This window comes from Nicotiana tabacum, chromosome 20 (assembly GCF_000715075.1).
Source record: "Nicotiana tabacum cultivar K326 chromosome 20, ASM71507v2, whole genome shotgun sequence".
Lineage (NCBI taxonomy): Eukaryota > Viridiplantae > Streptophyta > Magnoliopsida > Solanales > Solanaceae > Nicotiana > Nicotiana tabacum.
This window is the reverse complement of record NC_134099.1, coordinates 118,567,332-118,586,201: the sequence shown is the minus strand read 5'-3', so window position 1 is coordinate 118,586,201 and position 18,870 is coordinate 118,567,332. Positions and strand designations below refer to the sequence as shown.

Sequence of the window (18,870 nt, the reverse complement as noted above, 5' to 3'; positions counted from 1 at the left end):
AAGTAGGTCAGTTGGTACTAAGGCGTATTTTGCCGCATCATGAAGAAGCAAAAGGAAAGTTTGCCCCAAATTGGAGAGGCCCATACATCGTAAGGAAGATATTGCCGAGAGGAGCATTGTATTTGGGTGATATCGAAGGAAATGACCCCGACACAGCAGTAAATGCAGATGCAGTCAAGAGGTATTACGTCTAAAGCATACTCCAGTGGTCCTGACACGTTGAAAATGGCGAAGGCGTTTGTTCCCCACTACTCTTCAAACACTACCCAATCCTCTCCACCAACTTTTGAGCCGCTTACAAAACAAAACAAAACAAAAAAAAGAAAAAAAAGAAAAAAAAACAAATTTGATTGAGGCCTGAACTACGTTTGACTTGATTCCGAAAGGATACGTAGGCAGCCTCTCCCTGAGGTTCAGTCACACCAACAATAAAATCCCATCCACCCTGAAATTGAAAACCGGGGCACGTCGAGCAGTTTAGAAGATTAATATCCACTACCATCTCTTTACCAAGCACAAGCCTTCAAATCAATTACCGAATATGGTGGGGAACCAATAAGCGTCACAAATGGAGACCAGCACACTTTGAATTGAGAGAGATAAAATGAGAGAGTCTCGGCGGTGAAAACCTTCGGGCACCACGAGGCGACGGGAGAAGAGAAACCAAAATGAGAGAGCTTGTTTAGTAAAAACTCGCAAAGAGTGCTATCAAGCGATGACAGGAAGAGAAATGAGAGAGGTCAGCCAGCGAAAACCCGCAAAGGGCGCTGTTGGCCGAAAAGAATGACGCCACCCCAAGAAAGTTTCGGTAGAGTGCCACCAGTTTGGAATCACAGATCCGTTCTGGTTCAGGAAAACGCAAGCTCTTAGAAGGTCAGACGTCCAGTCCAAAAAGCATGTCATGTCATTGAAAGCCAGCATTATCTTCCTCAGATAAGTCTTTCTCATTCCGAAAAGGTTCCTCCTTTTCTGATTTGTTTTCTCTTTTCTTTGTTTCTTTTCGAATCCCTTTCGCATTTTAACCCCGAGTTCAGGACACACCGGAAAGGACAGGTGGCAGGTTTGTTTGCGCGGAATCCCGTCTCATGAAGGAAAGCACCTCATCTCGTTGATATGATTACCCAAGCATGATGAATCATGACGTTTGATGGTGTTCCGGAGTAAAGGAAAAAGAGAGAAATCTTGAAATCTTCCCCAGCAAGTCCACCTTCGGACAAATCCCCACAGAGTCTCCCCAATATATAAAAAAAAAAAAAATGGAATCTCCCCAGCACATCCCAGCGAGTCCTTTTGTAAATATTCCCCAACAAGCTTACCCCAACAAACCCTGGGAAACCCGTTTTGAAACCAAAACCCAGCATACCCCATTGTACAGAATCCGCACAAAGAATCCACTTTGTAAATATTTCCCCCACATAGCTTCCTCTTGTACAAATTCCCACAGAACACCTCCAATAAAATCCCCGTTGAGAACCTTCAATCAAAACGGGACAAAAAGAAAAAAAGAGGCCTTACGAGGCAAATCATCACAGAATCCGGAAATACAAGCCTGAGCAGTCTAAAGGTTTCGCCATTCAATTCGAATCAATGGCGGGACTTCGCAACAGAAGTAAAGACGCAACGAAGCAATTGGGAATGATCAAGGTCACCAAACCGACCGTCATTTTCGAACTAACAATTGTTCTTTGTCTGAGAAGTTGAAACAGGTGTTAATCCAAGACAGTCGTGCAAGAAGCAGGTGTTGCCCAAAGAAGAAGGTACACGGGTACAAGAAACATTTTGGCAATAAGGAATTCACTCAAAAGGTAAGTTCCCGCAAAACTCCCTTCTATATTCTATTAAAACAAGAAAACTCAAAAATTGATCGGGTAGTATTCTCGAGCTTTATCCCCAGCCAATCAGCATTAGGGTTTTAAACCCTAAACTGGACTTTTTCCTTTTAGCCAGCATTAGAGTTTTAAACTCTAAACTGAGCTTTTCCATGCAATCAGCATTAGGGTTTTAAACCCTAAACTGGACTTTTTCCTTTGAGCCAGCATTAGAGTTTTAAACTCTAAACTGAGCTTTTCCATGCAATCAGCATTAGGGTTTTAAACCCTAAACTGAATTTTCCTTTCAGCCAGCATTAGAGTTTTAAACTCTAAACTGAGTTTTTTCATGCAATCAGCATTACTGAATTTTCCTTTCAGCCAGCATTAGAGTTTTAAACTCTAAACTGAGCTTTTCCATGCAATCAGCATTAGGGTTTTAAACCCTAAACTGAATTTTCTTTTAGTCAGCATTAGGGTTTTAAACCTTAAACTGAATTTTCCTTTCAGCCAGCATTAGAGTTTTAAACTCTAAACTGAGCTTTTCCATGCAATCAGCATTAGGGTTTTAAACCCTAAACTGAATTTTCTTTTAGTCAGCATTAGGGTTTTAAACCTTAAACTGAACTTTTCCTTTTAGCCAGCATTAGAGTTTTAAACTCTAAACTGAGCTTTTCCATGCAATCAACATTAGGGTTTTAAACCCTAAACTGAATTTTCTTTTAATCAGCGTTAGGGTTTTAAACCCTAAACTGAATTTTCCTTTCAGCCAGCATTAGAGTTTTAAACTCTGAACTGAGCTTTTCCATGCAATCAGCATTAGGGTTTTAAACCCTAAACTGAATTTTCTTTTAGTCAGCATTAGGGTTTTAAACCTTAAACTGAACTTTTCCTTTTAGCCAGCATTAGAGTTTTAAACTCTAAACTGAGCTTTTCCATGCAATCAACATTAGGGTTTTAAACCCTAAACTGAATTTTCTTTTAATCAGCGTTAGGGTTTTAAACCCTAAACTGAATTTTCCTTTCAGCCAGCATTAGAGTTTTAAACTCTAAACTGAGCTTTTCCATGCAATCAGCATTAGGGTTTTAAACCCTAAACTGAATTTTCTTTTAGTCAGCATTAGGGTTTTAAACTTTAAACTGAACTTTTCCTTTTAGCCAGCATTAGAGTTTTAAACTCTAAACTGAGCTTTTCCATGCAATCAGCATTAGGGTTTTAAACCCTAAACTGAATTTTCTTTTAATCAGTGTTAGGGTATTAAACCCTAAACTGAATTTTCCTTTCAGCCAGCATTAGAGTTTTAAACTCTAAACTGAGCTTTTCCATGCAATCAGCATTAGGGTTTTAAACCCTAAACTGAATTTTCTTTTAGTCAGCATTAGGGTTTTAAACCTTAAACTGAACTTTTCCTTTTAGCCAGCATTAGAGTTTTAAACTCTAAACTGAGCTTTTCCATGCAATCAGCATTAGGGTTTTAAACCCTAAACTGAATTTTCTTTTAATCAGCGTTAGGGTTTTAAACCCTAAACTGAATTTTCCTTTTAGCCAGCATTAGAGTTTTAAACTCTAAACTGAGCTTTTCCATGCAATCAGCATTAGGGTTTTAAACCCTAAACTGAATTTTCTTTTAGTCAGCATTAGGGTTTTAAACCTTAAACTGAACTTTTCCTTTTAGCCAGCATTAGAGTTTTAAACTCTAAACTGAGCTTTTCCATGCAATCAGCATTAGGGTTTTAAACCCTAAACTGAATTTTCTTTTAATCAGCGTTAGGGTTTTAAACCCTAAACTGAATTTTCCTTTCAGCCAGCATTAGAGTTTTAAACTCTAAACTGAGCTTTTCCATGCAATCAACATTAGGGTTTTAAACCCTAAACTGAATTTTCTTTTAATCAGCGTTAGGGTTTTAAACCCTAAACTGAATTTTCCTTTTAGCCAGCATTAGAGTTTTAAACTCTAAACTGAGCTTTTCCATGCAATCAGCATTAGGGTTTTAAACCCTAAACTGAATTTTCTTTTAGTCAGCATTAGGGTTTTAAACCTTAAACTGAATTTTTCCTTTTAGCCAGCATTAGAGTTTTAAACTCTAAACTGAGCTTTTCCATGCAATCAGCATTAGGGTTTTAAACCCTAAACTGAATTTTCTTTTAATCAGCGTTAGGGTTTTAAACCCTAAACTGAATTTTCCTTTCAGCCAGCATTAGAGTTTTAAACTCTAAACTGAGCTTTTCCATGCAATCAGCATTAGGGTTTTAAACCCTAAACTGAATTTTCTTTTAATCAGCGTTAGGGTTTTAAAACCCTAAACTGAATTTTCCTTTCAGCCAGCATTAGAGTTTTAAACTCTAAACTGAGCTTTTCCATGCATGAACACCGGTGACCTCGCCATGAACACCATAGAACCCCCTCACCACCCTGAACATAGACCTGTTGACCGTTTGGTTCGAATCACCCCCCAGGTCCTCGAATCTTCATTTGAAGATTCGAGTCAAACTCGATCTACACCAAACAACCCCAGCTTCATACCAGACACTCCCCGGACCTTCCTCGTGACCAAACCATACTTGGTTTGGTCCGAATCTAACCAGGGAAGCACGAATATTAGATCTGAGTTTTGAAACCACAAGGTCCCTCGTCACTGGTTCAAACCGGTTCAAACCAAAGAGTTTTAAGGTCTGATGGACTTTAATCAAGTGTTTCTCATTTGAGAAACACTTCGATTAAAGCCCGTTCAGCCTTAAGAAAGTTGTTCAAATCCGAGTTCAAATTTTTAACTTTGCAAGCTTTAAGGTGAGTTTGTTTGGTTTCCTTTATTTGTTTTAGTCCGTGTGTTTTGTTTTAAATATCTGGTCATGTTTTGTTTCAATTTGTGTCTTTAAATTTACTACCTTCTGATTGACCACTTTGCCTTAACCACTGTGTTTTGTTTGAACCCCTCCTATTCTGATAAGACATGTGTATTGGTTGTATCCCAAATTTGTACTGACTTACTGATTCCTCAAAGTATAATCCTGCTTAATCAGTATAAGTCGAGTCATGTGTCCCATGCTTTTGAATGTCTGATTTGGCTACGTTTGTGTATGTTAATACTACTATAGTCGAGTCGACATGTGTCGTCAATTAATTTCAACTGTCTGAGCATAGTAAATCGATTTGCTTCTGTTGAACATTTGTTGAGATCAATTCAGAACCAGTTTTGTTTACTTATAGCTGTTGATTTGGATCAGTCAATGTAAAAAGGATTGTTTATGTTTAAATTCTGAATTGGAAGGCATGTGCACTCGTGCACAGCATGTGCATTGGTGCACCTCATGTGCCTTGTGCACAGCCTGTTTTTCTGCATTAAGAAGCTTTTAAGTTTTAAACAATTTGACAGCATATGCTGTCAGATATATTCTACTGCCCATACTTGCTTTTAGATAATAAAATGAAAAGTTGAATCTGCCAGGGAATGTGAATGGGTTTTAATACTTAATTAGCTAAAGTTGGAATTGAAAATGGAAGGCACATGGGAAGGGTACTGTGATTTCTGAAAACAGGCTGTTAAAAAGAGTAGGATAGAGGCTTATAAAAAGGGGGGATAGGACACAGAAAAAAAGGAGAGGAGAAAATAGACAGACGGTGAGGAATTTTTGAAAGAGAGAGCTGAAATACACACTGAGAAGTATACACACACAGACATACATAGAGAGACACAGGGGGAGCCTAAACTGAAATTTTGAGAATTGAAGTTCTGGGGGAAAACAGTAAAAAAAACTGGAAAAGGTCTCTTTCTGATAACTTAAGTATAAGTTCAAGACTGCAGACTGATATTGGATTCTTGAAAAGAAAGAAGATAGGGAAAGGGATAAACAGAAAATCAGCAATTACTTCTGTCTTGTTTGTCTGATACCCAGTCTTGTTCAACCTGTTCAATCAACTCTGTTTTCTTCCAAGTATCAGCTGAGTTCATTAGTTGATTCATATTGTTCGTTTCCCCTGGATTGGTCTGTCTTGGAGTATTATTCCTACTGCATTGTTTGCTGCTACCTGTCTACCATTTCTGTTCGGTTCTAACTGTATCTTGCACTGGGAGTTGTTCTATTGGTACCTGCTGTTACTGCTGCTGCTTGGTATCGCTTCTATTGTCCTACTGACCCCTTGCTCCTTCTGTTGTATCCAATATCCAGGTACATACTAAGACTCGCATTTGATGTAACAATGAAAGCATGAATCAAAAGATTTGAAGGAGTTAGAAGCACTTGTTGTATTGCTTATGAATTGCCTTTTAATGTTGTTAAGATATGTAGTTTCTTGGTCTGTTAGCCTAATAGAGACACATTAGTAAGGTTGTACTTAATTAAAGTTTATGCCAATCTGAAACTGTGACATTTTATTCGTTTAGTAGTACATAAGATGTAAATACAATCCATGAAATGTGCAGCCATTTTAATACAATTGTTAACTCATACTCGCTATTTAAGCATGTTTCGAATATGTAAGGGCAAATGATTGTTTAGATCTAGCTAAAGACAATACAGTTTCAAACTCTTGAGTTTCAGTTTGCGTGAAGCAGTTTACAGGATGAGTTTCAAATACCACTAGTCGCATTTCCCAAACAAGCAATTTTAATTAATCTTGTCCGAATAAGTTAAAGTTAGGGAGCTCTTGTAACAGTCGTAGCATTTCATCAATCCCATATACATTTCTTTTATCAAGTTCAAAGCATGTTTTCATGAGGTACAATGTTTCTTCAGTCCGTAAATAATTAATCGGACGATTAGCTAAAATCCGGATTTGGGCCAAACACATAGTTAAAAATAGCACGCATCTTTTCTTCTATTTTTAAGAGATAAACACATCAGAAATGTAACCGTTTTAGGATGTTCCTTCTAAAATAATGAGACGAGCCTCGCCAAATGAGATGTAAATCGCGGGGCCCTCAATAAATAACCTTGATAATTATCTAGAATTCAGGATGGGCCATTTAATAAATTTCATGGCCTTCTACAAATAATAACGCGCTAGACCCCTTAGGCATCCTTAATGAATTACACTCTTAAACTTGGGTGCGCATTGATGTGACCCGAATCCAAATCTCAACGGAGTCGAAATGTGTTAACAACTACGGGTGCATTGATTGTGACGTGGTTCAAGATGCATTTTCACGACGTTGCAATTCTATAAAAATAAATGATAATAATAAAAGCGGTTTAAACTTAATAAAAGCACATAAGTCACAACCTGTATTTAAATCAGATATTTAGCCATTATAACAATTTAAGCGACCGTGCTAGAACCACGGGATTCGAGGGTGCCTAACACCTTCCCTCGGGTCAACAGAATTCCTTACTTAGAATTTCTGGTTCGCAGACTTCATTTGAAAAGTCGAATATTTTCCTCGATTTGGGATTCAAGATAAACCGGTGGCTTGGGACACCAAAAGCCAAACCTTTCCCAAGTGGCGACTCTGAATTAAATAAATAATCTCATTTCGAATATTGTCACTTAAATTGGAAAAACTCCCACCCGCGCATCTTACCCCTCGGGGCGGGGCGCGCAAAAAGGAGGTGTGACATTAGTTAAGTTGTAGATTATTATTCAAATCTTTTCTTTAATTTTTTTTTTAAATAAATAAAAACGGACATAAGAAAAGCATAAAAATCAAATAAATCACAGTTTATCCAAGTTTAATTCAAGCCAAATGTAGTCAATAAAGCGACCGTGCTAGAACCACGGGACTCAGGGAATGCCTTACACCTTCTCCCCGGTCAACAGAATTCCTTACCCGGACTTTGTTTTCGCAGACCAATAATAATAGAGTCAAACCTTCCTTTGAATAGGGATTCAAATAAAAGGTGACTTGGAACACCAGTGGAAATCAATTCCAAGTGGCGACTCTGTAAATAAAATAATCCCTACTTCAAATTTGTCACTTTAATTGGAAAAGTTCTTTAACCCACAATCAATAACATTTTACACTTATCTCTTGGAGGGGCAAAAAGGGGTGTGACAAAGTGAGCTTCTTCTTTTTTGTTAGATCACTTTAAAACAACAAGACGTTAGTTATATTATATAATAATTAACCTAGCAACTCATGTAGATGTCTTAGCTTGAAGATGAGGATTAATGAAATTTTATGTAATTAATTCGTCTCGTTAGCGGTAGATTATAGGTAGGTAAAATATATAAGGTAAAACCTTATCCGTAACAGATGCTTATATTCTCTCTCTAAGATTTAATGACAAACGGTAGTTACGGTTAAAATTAATGCCTCATGTGTGTTAAGTATAACCGAAAAGACCGTCTTAAAATTTTTATTCTGCATATGGCGAAGATTCTTTTAAAAGATGAATACTTGAACGAACAGAATTATTTTCTCATGCCATGTAGAATTTTATTCCGTCATATCTTTCTAAATGACGCCAGATTTCATTAAATCTTTTCCTTCTTGATGTCAAGTTATATAAATGAAGTTTTTTTTCTTTTGTATTCTATTACGTGAATTGTTAATAATATATTTTTGAATTTCTTAATTTATATTATGTCGTAAAAAATCAAATAACTATATTGAGAAATATATTTGGTATTTACATAGTAATTTTAATGGTTAAGTATTATTTATATGAGCAGTTTCTATCAAGATTTACCTAATTTTAATTCAAAATAGCTTTAGCGGGGACTTTAGTCGCCACTAAAGGTTAGATTTTCAAAACTGCTAGGTCGTTGTTCGGACTGGCGACCAAGCTAAAGTTTTCGTGGCGACAGAAAGGTACGTAGAGTTGTCAGTAAAAGATCCACCAAGAACATTTTCTTCATCTTTTTTCTTTTCTTTTATGCTATTTGCGGCAAGCTTGGTCACCACCAATTGTTCTATTTTCTCGCGAAAGCCCGATTCATCACAACTAACATACACTTATGAAAGTATTCGACTAGTTATTTTATTCAAATAAAGAAGTGAGGTTCCTTTTTTTTTTTTTAATTAAATCACTTTAAAACAACAAGACGTTAATTATATTAGATAATAACTATAGCAACTCATGTAGATGTATTAGCTTGAATTTAACATGAAATAGATTCTTGCACTTAGCAAAAACAAACTACCAATCAAACTAGAATGTGGAGAAAAAGAACTAGATTATTATAATAGCAAAGAACTAGACTAAAAGTGCAAATGATTAACATGTACCATAAAATTTTAGAAAAATATACATGTATATAGGTGTAGTAATAAATTTGAAGTAGGTACTTCTATAGTTGGTTTGATTCGGATTTTCAGGTTATTTTTTGATTAAAACCAAACCAAACCAAATTTGATATTGTAAAAATTCAAAACTAAAACCAAAAACAAATAATATTTTTTTAATTGAGTCCTTAAATTATTCATCACTATTTGATTCAATTATCATCAATATATCTTAGGAAATGATAGATTTCTCAAAGAGCAATTGGTTTGATAGTGTTACATTGAAAATATACTCGCTGGATATATGTGTTTTGTAGTGTATGTCTCATATTTAAGAAAAAATTGATAAATAACCGAAAAATAAAAAAAAATGACAAAATCAACATAAACCGAATCGATAAAAAATCAACTTAATTGATTTGATTTAGTTCCAATATTTGAAATATCGACCTACTCGATTTATTTTTTTGGTGGGAAAATTGATCCAAACCGAATCATGATGACCCCTAATATTAATTCTTCATATTTTCGCTAGATTACTCGAGGAAGTGATTGGGTTGATTGACAGAAGTAATTTCCTGCAAATATTCAAGTTTAGGTGAATAAAAAAAATTTCATATTGCAACCTTGCATGTGGGGACAAATGAATGCTTTTAATTTTTTGGCTTATATATATAGCTTCGGTTACCAATTTTGAGTAGCTAAATTGACACTATTCTCATGAGAAAATTCATAATGTTTTCTTGACTATTTTGGACTTTTTCTCAACATAAGAAAAAGTTCACCTTTGCAAGGAAAACCATAAACAATTTATGGCCAACCTAAACATTGTAGTGAGGCATCGAAAGTGATTCGGCTTTTTCAAATAAAATTTGTGCATGTCCTGTCTCAGTCCTATTCGTCCCCATCCCCTTATATTTGGAGATTGGTGATCAAATATGCCGTGCAAAGAGAAAGATAGCCCCACTTTGAATCGTACACGAGTTATTCACCTCTTACCCAACCAATTGCAAAAGCCAGCTACCTACTTTCCTATCATTCGTCTAAACCCAACCCCCAAATATACTTTTTTTTATTTAATTTTAATTTATAGAGGAAAGCACTTTGACCGAAAAGCACTTGAGCTCTATTAGAATTTTTTCTAGTCCAAAGGCTTAAACCCAAAACTTCTGCTTAAGGTGGGAGGTGATAACCCTTACCATTCATGACTGCATGCACTTCATATATAATTATCTCTTTTACCTATTTGGTTATCTGCAATTATATCTAACATTTACCTGGATTAACAGTACAAGAATCAACGTAAGAAGCGAACTTAAAATTTTAAGTCAGCAGAAGTAACAAAATTGCATTCGTTATATTCTCATGATATAGGACAAAGTTAATATATCTATATATGAAGTTTTTATAGATTTTTGTATAGTTCGAATTGTTTATAGTAGGCACGTTCGCACATGCTGCATATATACGAGCTACATTCCTCTCTTGTAAATGCATACTTTTTATATTAATTTGGATGTTGATTCCGCAAATTTTTTTTCTTCAAAATCCAGTGTACATATTTATAAACTATATAAAAGTTATTCTAAACCACAACATTTTATAGTTATCAATAATCTTAAAATGAAAATAATAGTTGAAGAAAATATCATTCAACTCTACAAATAATAAGTGTCATCTTTTCTAGGAGGAGAGTCAGTCTAGCAAGAAATCGGAAATATCCGGTACTAGCTTGCTAGAGTGATACATGAGCGATCTATCATATATGAATATCAAGTTAACGTGAATCCAATAGTTTTTGTCCAAATTTTGTGTATGTATTAAAAAATATATTCATTCCGTTTCAATTTATGTGAATTTTTTTGACTAGACACGAAGTTTAAAAAAAAAAATTTAAAATTTGTGGTCTTAAACATGTCAAAAAGGGGTCTAGAGTATTTGTGTGATTATAAAAGTTTATCATTAAGGGGTAGTATTGGAAGTTTAAGTTAAATTATTTCCAAATTTAAAAAGGGGTCATTCTTTTTGGAACGGACCACAAAGAAATTATAAGTTTACATAAATTAAAATGGAGGGAGTATTAACATCTATAAATAGTTAGATTGTGAACAAAATTATTATTATTATTAATTTGATGTAAGAACCAATAGACTTTAAATTAATTCTGATCTGCCCTGTGGAGTGACATAAAACACTTGCAGCACGCCACATCCTTGGCCCTTTCCGTCTATCAGCTGATAAACACTACAGTCACAGAGGGGGAAAAAGTAGAACAAAAAAAAAAAAAAAAAAAAAAAAAGGAAAAATGGACGTCTATATCGGTGGTGCATGAACATAGTTACCTCTTATTGCAAAGGTTACCTCCTATAACAAAGGTTGATACGTTATTTATTTTAAATAAATATTATTTTTTTAAAAATTATATTTTATAACTATCTTTTGATTTTTATAGCCAAATACCTATTTATGGTCACCTCCTACCCTTAAGCCATAAAATATGCTGCCCTCTCTCTCATAAAATACGCAGCCTCTCCGACTTGATCCTAATGAACGCAACGAAATCTCCATGGCTAACTCTAGTATGTTTCTTCTTCTTCTTCTTCTTCTTCTTCTTCTTCTTCTTCTTCTTCTTCTTCTTCCTTTCCGATTTTGATTGTTTTCGGAAGTAGATTGTTCTTCTTTATAATCAACAGGTATTTTTTGGGACTTTAACTTCTTGGCAATTTCTTCTTCAGTGGGTGCTAGCAATTTCTTCGGATTCGTTACCAGCGGGTGCTAGCCAAATTTAGTTCTGGGACTTTAACTTGTTCAAATGCGTTACGGATGCTAGCAATTTCTTCTTCAGCGATCTTTCTCATTTTCTTCTTCTTTCTCTCATCGCTGCTTATAGAATCATGGTCGGAATCCGATGGGTCGTCGGAAAATCGTCGACTAAAATAGGTCGTCTGAAGTCTGGGGTTGAGCAATTTGAAGATTCTGTTACCTTTTTTTAAGAGCATTTCAATGTATCTCGTTGTATTTCTATGTATTTCATTGTATTCACTCTTTTTTTTTCCATTGTAATTCAATGTATCTCGTTGTATTCCATGTATTTCATTGTATTCAGTGTCTTTTTTCTCATTGTATTTCAATATATCCCGTTGTATTCTATGTATTTCATTGTATTCACTGTCTCGCTATATGCCATGACTGTATTCATATGTTTTTTTTAATTAATATAATTTATGTATCATATGTATTATATAATTTCTCTGAAGATTGCTATGTTTTTGGGGTATTTTTCGATTTAGAATCTTTTTTATAACTGAAAAATACAAAATTTATGTGTTATAATTGAGTTTGTTGAATTATATTAGGAGTCTATTATGTTAATTGATTCACTTTCCGTTTTAAAAACAGTGTAATCCCCTATTTCACGTCGTGAATACAGTCGAATATAATAATCTGTCCAGCTGTAATCCCATGTTTCACTCCATGAATACAGTCGAATACACTCGAATACAACAACTGATTAGCTGGACTTCCCCGATTCACACCTATTTTTGCTACTGTATTCATGAATACAATAGCTTAAATACATCAAATACATCTTATAACCACAGAAAATGTATCTATAATCCGTAATATAACAAATGGTATCTATAGATGGCTAATTACTACTAAAAGATAGTGCTTTATGAAAATTTCTCTACTTAATTCTCTTCATCTTGACTCGAAAGGATAGCAGTTAATTGGCATCGATCAATATTCTTCATACAATTTTGCAATGTGAGTGACTAATTATGAAGTTTATCCCCTCCATTTATAGGATATCCAAATTCTGAAGCAATCGTATGCAGTAATCTCTTTTCATTTAATTATGACTAATCTATTGATTATTCGATCAATACCCTCATATATGACATTTTTATAAGTTGAATCGGCTCTTAACTCCCAAAATCTCCCCAACCACAAAAAGAAGAGTGAAAGATGTAAACAATTAAAATGAGACACTGGGGATTAAAATACATATAGAGACACACTTGGAGGTGTAGTATATCTGCATGCAAAATGGAAAAATAATGATCCTTCAAATACATAAATCTTTAATTGAATAGTAACTGACGCAAAATCATTGAAGTTTTATACACTAAAAGATATAAAAATAATTATTTATACAATCAGATTAATTAAGAGTCAACATGTGTTGAGCATAAGATGGTAACTTCTGGCTATCTCGAAGGTGGCATGGGAATGAGATGCGAAAATATTTAATTCCGAGTTTAATTTATATACAATGATAGTATAATTTTTTTTTTAAACTATCAGATCACCCCGATTATATCTATATGAAATCCTCCATAAAGTATGAAATTTATAATTTTGAAAATAAGAACAAATTGCCTGCTGTAGACATGTAATTTTTGACCCTCCCCGAGATTTTACTCTTTTTAGCTTTTAAATACTTAGTTTAGGTCTAATATAGTTATTTCAACTAATTTTGACTCTTTTACATTATTTTTATCATAAAATGGAAAAATAAAAAAAATAATTTCATTCTTCTCTATTTAATTAAGGTATTAGGTATTTTTAGAAGAATATTATTTTTTACCCATTTTTATTATAATTTTTTAAAAACACCAAAAATAGCTTCATGTCATAATATAGTTTGTTTTAATTAATTAATAATAATTTTACAATTTTATAGTATATTGTTTTAGGAAAGAAATCAATATTTTTAGTCTTATAAAGCTAAAAGGCCATTTTTAAATACAATTTTAGCCCAAATTTGAAGCCCAAATACCTTACCCATGCCCAAACCCATCAGATTGGTCTCTTATTTTTGAACTAAAAAACAAGACCTAGCGATCAGATCTTCAACCTGGAAGATATAACCTACGCAAGGAAAATCTTGAAGAAAAAGAGCCCTAGAAAACCTAGCAACCTTCATTTTCTTCTTCATGTGGACACAATAATGAAACCCTAGCACACTACAACAAGAACCTGACCAGCCGTCACCTTCAGCAACGGACCAGCCACGCCAAACGACCTTAAACCCAGCAGCCTTCTCCAACCTACCAAACAAAAACCATAACCCATCTTCTTCTTCAATGCAGGAGACAACACAAAGACCTAACTAAGCAGCTGTCGGCTACCACCACAAAACCGCCGGAAATCAGCAACCTAACCCCATGTAACCTAAGCAGCGAGACCACAACCCTAAGCCATCGAGACCTAGACACTGAACCAAACGGCGCCCCTTGATCGATTCCACTGCCAGAGTATTCTCCAGCCGCCGAACCACCTGTAGCCGCCGCCTGCACTCACAGCAGCAACCAAAAATGACCCCCTCCATTATATTCTTCTTTATCAAGTTTTGAATTAGCTACGATTTATGTTCAATACCATCGTTGCACAATCGCAATCGAAGTTTGAGTTCCGAAAAATCCGGCAAGGTTCAGTCATTCTTTCAATACATCGAGGTCGTTCGAGGTTCCAGTTGCGTCGTATTTTTGTTCGAGTCATTGTCTGTTATTCGAGCTTCGAAACAGAATTGCGAAGACTTAAGCTCGTTGATACACTGTCCAAGGTATCCGCTTCCTTATTTTATTGACTTTATATGCTTATTGATTCTTAAAGGATTGGTTATATGATCTGGTTGTTTATTTTGCATGATTAAGTGCTATGTATGCTTCATGAGTTAGATCTATTGAGTTTAAACTAAATGTTCTTGGCTTAAAGTTGGTTTATCTTCTTTGTTTTGGTTGGTCTTGTTTGCTAGTGACTTTTCCCTTACCATAGCTTATTTAGTTTAAAATCACAATTCAAAATTACAGTGTTGTGTTTGGGATTTAAAAGAAAATATCAAAATTGGGCCGTGGGGTTGGAATTTGAAATGATGAGGCTCTCGTTAGCTTAGATTAAATGAAATCTAGGCTTTGGTCATATGTTTATGCGTAGAATTGGGCTTAATATTAAGTTTAATTATACTTTATTTGTTCAAGTCGATAGGAGCATGCTTAGGCCTTTATCATTTAGGTAGGAAAACCTTTAGAAAGTTTATTTTAATTTACAATGTTCGGATATAAGGTGAGAGGTTGTCCCTTAGTTGAATTTATCCGGGGAATGCCCCGTAAAGTTTGTAAATATTATTATCCGGGGTATGCCCCGAAGAACTATGTAAATATTTTGGAGGCCTTGACGAGCATGGTGCAGAAGTCGTAGTATAGGTTAGCTTAGGACTTTTCTTTTCTTTTCCTTTTCATTTTCTCTTATTAGGTAGGGATGACCTCGAGCCTCTTGTGTGTTTTTTTTTCCGTGTTTGTTTTTACCTCAATTCGAATATTCTAAGAGCCAACTTGATCATGTACCCAACCGTACTAGTTACGGGACTTGGGGAGTGCCTAACACCTTCTCCCCGAGTCAAATGAACCCTCTTACCCAAATCTCTAGTGCAGACTTAGTTTTGGAGTCTCAAGTGTTTTAAAAAGGAGAAATTTTTTAGAAAACGGTGACTTGACACATCGAAATCAAATGTCAGGTGGCGACTGAAAAAATCCTTTTGAACACAATTTTGTCACTTTTCAAATTTGAAAACCCTTTTGAGATTTACAAAATCTTTTTATTATTTTAAGAAGGTTAATGGTTTGTAAAAAAAAGGGATGTGACATCTCTGGCGACTCTGCTGGGGAATTGCAGGTTCGAGCTAGTACTTGATCTTGTTGGCTTTTTAACATTTTCGGTTGAGGTTTTATGTGTTTTGTTTGCTTTATTTGATTTTTATTTTGTTTATGTCGTTTTATTTGCTAGTTGCTTATTTGTTTACAGTTTTTTCTTTATGTGTTAATGCTTTATAAACTGTCATCATTTGCATAACCATGAGTCTTCTTTCTGCAACAAGTCTCGGAGTATGCGTCGCGTGCACAAACTCTTTGTTGAGTCACCCTTAATTTAGGAGGGGGAGCCGTCGGACGTATGGAGAGGGTGGAAAGCTTGAGCAGCCACCATCGACCATACGCTCCCCCGAATTGCCTTGTTAGTGAACCCAAACTTAGGTCAGCCTTTAGGTCATCTTTATTTGCATCATGTCATTTACACCTACTAAGGTTCGGTCCCAAGCACCGTGTCCCTTTATAAGAAGCCTATCCAAATTTTGTCAAAAATGGGCCCGTGGCCCAAAAAAGACATTCAATCATTCTTATGTGATATATGTTGCATCTTCGAGGGTAGAAAGGTCATTTGGCGGACCGATGCTTTGGAAAGAAGGGTGAAAAAATGGAGCAAGTAGGTCCCGGTTATATTTTTATTTCACAACTTTTTCAAGAAAAATAAAAAAAAAAATGAAAATAAAAAATTCAAAAAGATTTTACACTTTCCCATTATTTTCCAAAAATTAAAAAAAATCCAAAAAGATTTTACACTTTTCTATTATTTTCCAAAAATTCAAAAAAAAAGAGAAAAAAAAATTTAAAAAGATTTTACATTTTTCATCATTTCTCAAAAAAGACAAAAAATATGGTTCTCCGAATTAGTTGCATTTTTAAAAGGCTTTCTCCCATGTCTAATCTTCCCGATTAGAAATGAAGATATTCGAGAGAAGGTGGGTGTGGCCCCCATGGAGGACAAGATGCGGGAAGCAAGACTCAGATGGTTCTGGCACATTCAGAGGAGGAACACTGATGCACCGGTGAGAAGGTGTGAATGACTGGCGGTGGTGGGTACGAGGAGAGGTAGAGGGAGACCTAAGAAGTATTGGGGAGAGGTGATCAGGCAGGATATGGCGCGACTTAGGGTTACTAAGGACATGGCCCTAAACAGGGAATTGTGGAGATCGAGCATTAAGGTTGTAGGTTAGGGAAATTGAGATGAGGATGTTGAGGTGGATGTGCGAGCATACAAGGATGGATAAGATTAGGAATGAAGATATTCGAGAGAAGGTGGGTGTGGCCCCCATGGAGGACAAGATGCAGGAAGTAAGACTCAGATGGTTCGGGCACATTCAGAGGAGGAGCACTGATGCACCGGTGAGGAGGTGTGAGCGACTGGCTGTAGTGGGCACGCAGAGAGGTAGAGGAAGACCTAAGAAGTATTGGGGAGAGGTTATCAGACAGGACATGGTGCGACTTAGGATTACTGAGGACATGGCCCTTGATAGGGAATTATGGAGGTCGAGCATTAAGGTTGTAGGTTAGGGGAGAGTGTGAATATTTCTACAGCACAATAGAGTGAGACTATCCAGTTAGGAGTTAGACTAGGAATGTCATTGGTCGTCTATTGATGCAGGGCTTTACCTTCTAGTTGTACTATACCAGCCATCTATTTCGTATTTCGTATTTCGTATTTCATATTTCATATCTCTTATATATTGTTGTTATTTTTATTACGCATTTTTATGGTACTAATATATCATCTCCTATTGCTTTTTTGAGCCGAGGGTCTCCTGGAAATAGTCTCTCTACCCTTCGGGGTAGAGGTAAGGTCTGCGTACATATTACCCTCCCCAGACCCCACTTGTAGGATTATACTGGGTCGTTGTTGTTGTTGTTGTTGTTGTTGTTGTTGTTTCTCCCATGTCCAATCTTCCCGAATTACGCATATCTGATTCTTGTCTTTCGGGGCGGGATACGTAGGCAGCCCACATAAGGTCCGGTCTTCCTAGTAAGTCTTAGGTTCTTGGTTTCACGGGGTGTTAGCCAAATCTTGCATGTCTAACCATTTTGGCCACCTCGACCATTCTTGCAAAATGGGGTCATTTCACAAAAGTGGTTCAATGACTTATGTCTTAGGATCTTGAGTCCAAAACAAGGTGTCATATTTCCTTAAGGTCCATCCTTTTCGAGTTTGCATCTTTAGCCACTTCTGGCCATATCGGCCGTTTTTGCAGAATGGGTGATTTCTGCAAATTAATTTTGGGCCATGTTTATTGGGAGTTTGAATCCATATAAGCTTTATTGAGGTATTTCCATATATTTGGGTTACCTTTGTTGAGTTAGCACTTCTATCCACTCTTGGCCACGTAGGTTACTTTTCAAAAATAGCCCAATCGTGTCTTGCATGTGTTCAATAGGAGGTGTTGTGGTGTCGCATAGTGTCTTGAGTCACTAATCTATTTGGTCTTATTTTTATCATTCAGGTATGGATTCATTTACCACAGTTTGAGCATGACAAATACCCCAAGACCATTCTAGTTAAGACCATTGCATGCACGAGCTGCTTGAGCAAACTTTTTATTTTTTAGTCTATTTTATGGTGTCTTTTAATTATTATGCTTGTACAGTAGTATCGAGTCTGTCAGTCTAATTAAGATTTTTGAGTCTTTTGTTATAGTACTTCCTGTTTTGTATTTGAAAAAAAAAGTTATAAATGAAATTCAAAAAGATTTTTGATTCTTAGTTTATTTTCCATCACTTTTCAAGAACTACGCTTGATCTGATTCATGAGGGACATGATACGTAGGCAACCTACATAGGGTTCGATCGAATCATCATTAAAAAAACCAAAAAAAGGAAGAAAAAAAAAGAAAAAGAATGAAATTGTGGATGTAAGAAGTGAGAGGAAAGAAAGGAGGGGAAAAGAAATGAAAAAACCAAGCGGTGTTAGAAAGGAAAATGAAGAGGAAATGGGGCAAGAAGAATGAAATTGGGATGATGCCAAATGACCTTGCGACCCTCGAAGCCATTCTAGAACCGTTAATTGTTGCTAGGGGCATTGCACGCAATGTGATATTTCTATTTGATAAATGTCCTAATGCTAATATGTTGGCTTTGTTTTACTCCTCTTTGTTACTTTCATTATAACAGAGGGTGGTTAGTTTGTGGCATTTTGGTGATTTATCCATACAACACAAGGTCAAAAAGCAAGGAAGCCAGAGCTAGCAAAGACTTGGATACAGGAGTTGTCGACCCCTCGAGGGAGATTG

The 18,870-nt window shown here is 35.8% G+C and overlaps 1 long non-coding RNA gene across 1 annotated transcript; it reads left to right on the top strand.

Moving 5' to 3' along the window:
- Positions 1-13,795: 13,795 nt before the first annotated feature.
- Positions 13,796-18,559, top strand: LOC107813080 (uncharacterized). Its single transcript, XR_001654249.2, has 2 exons — positions 13,796-14,541; positions 18,085-18,559. It is a non-coding gene; the product is annotated as an uncharacterized LOC107813080 (long non-coding RNA).
- The last annotated feature ends 311 nt before the right edge of the window (positions 18,560-18,870 follow it).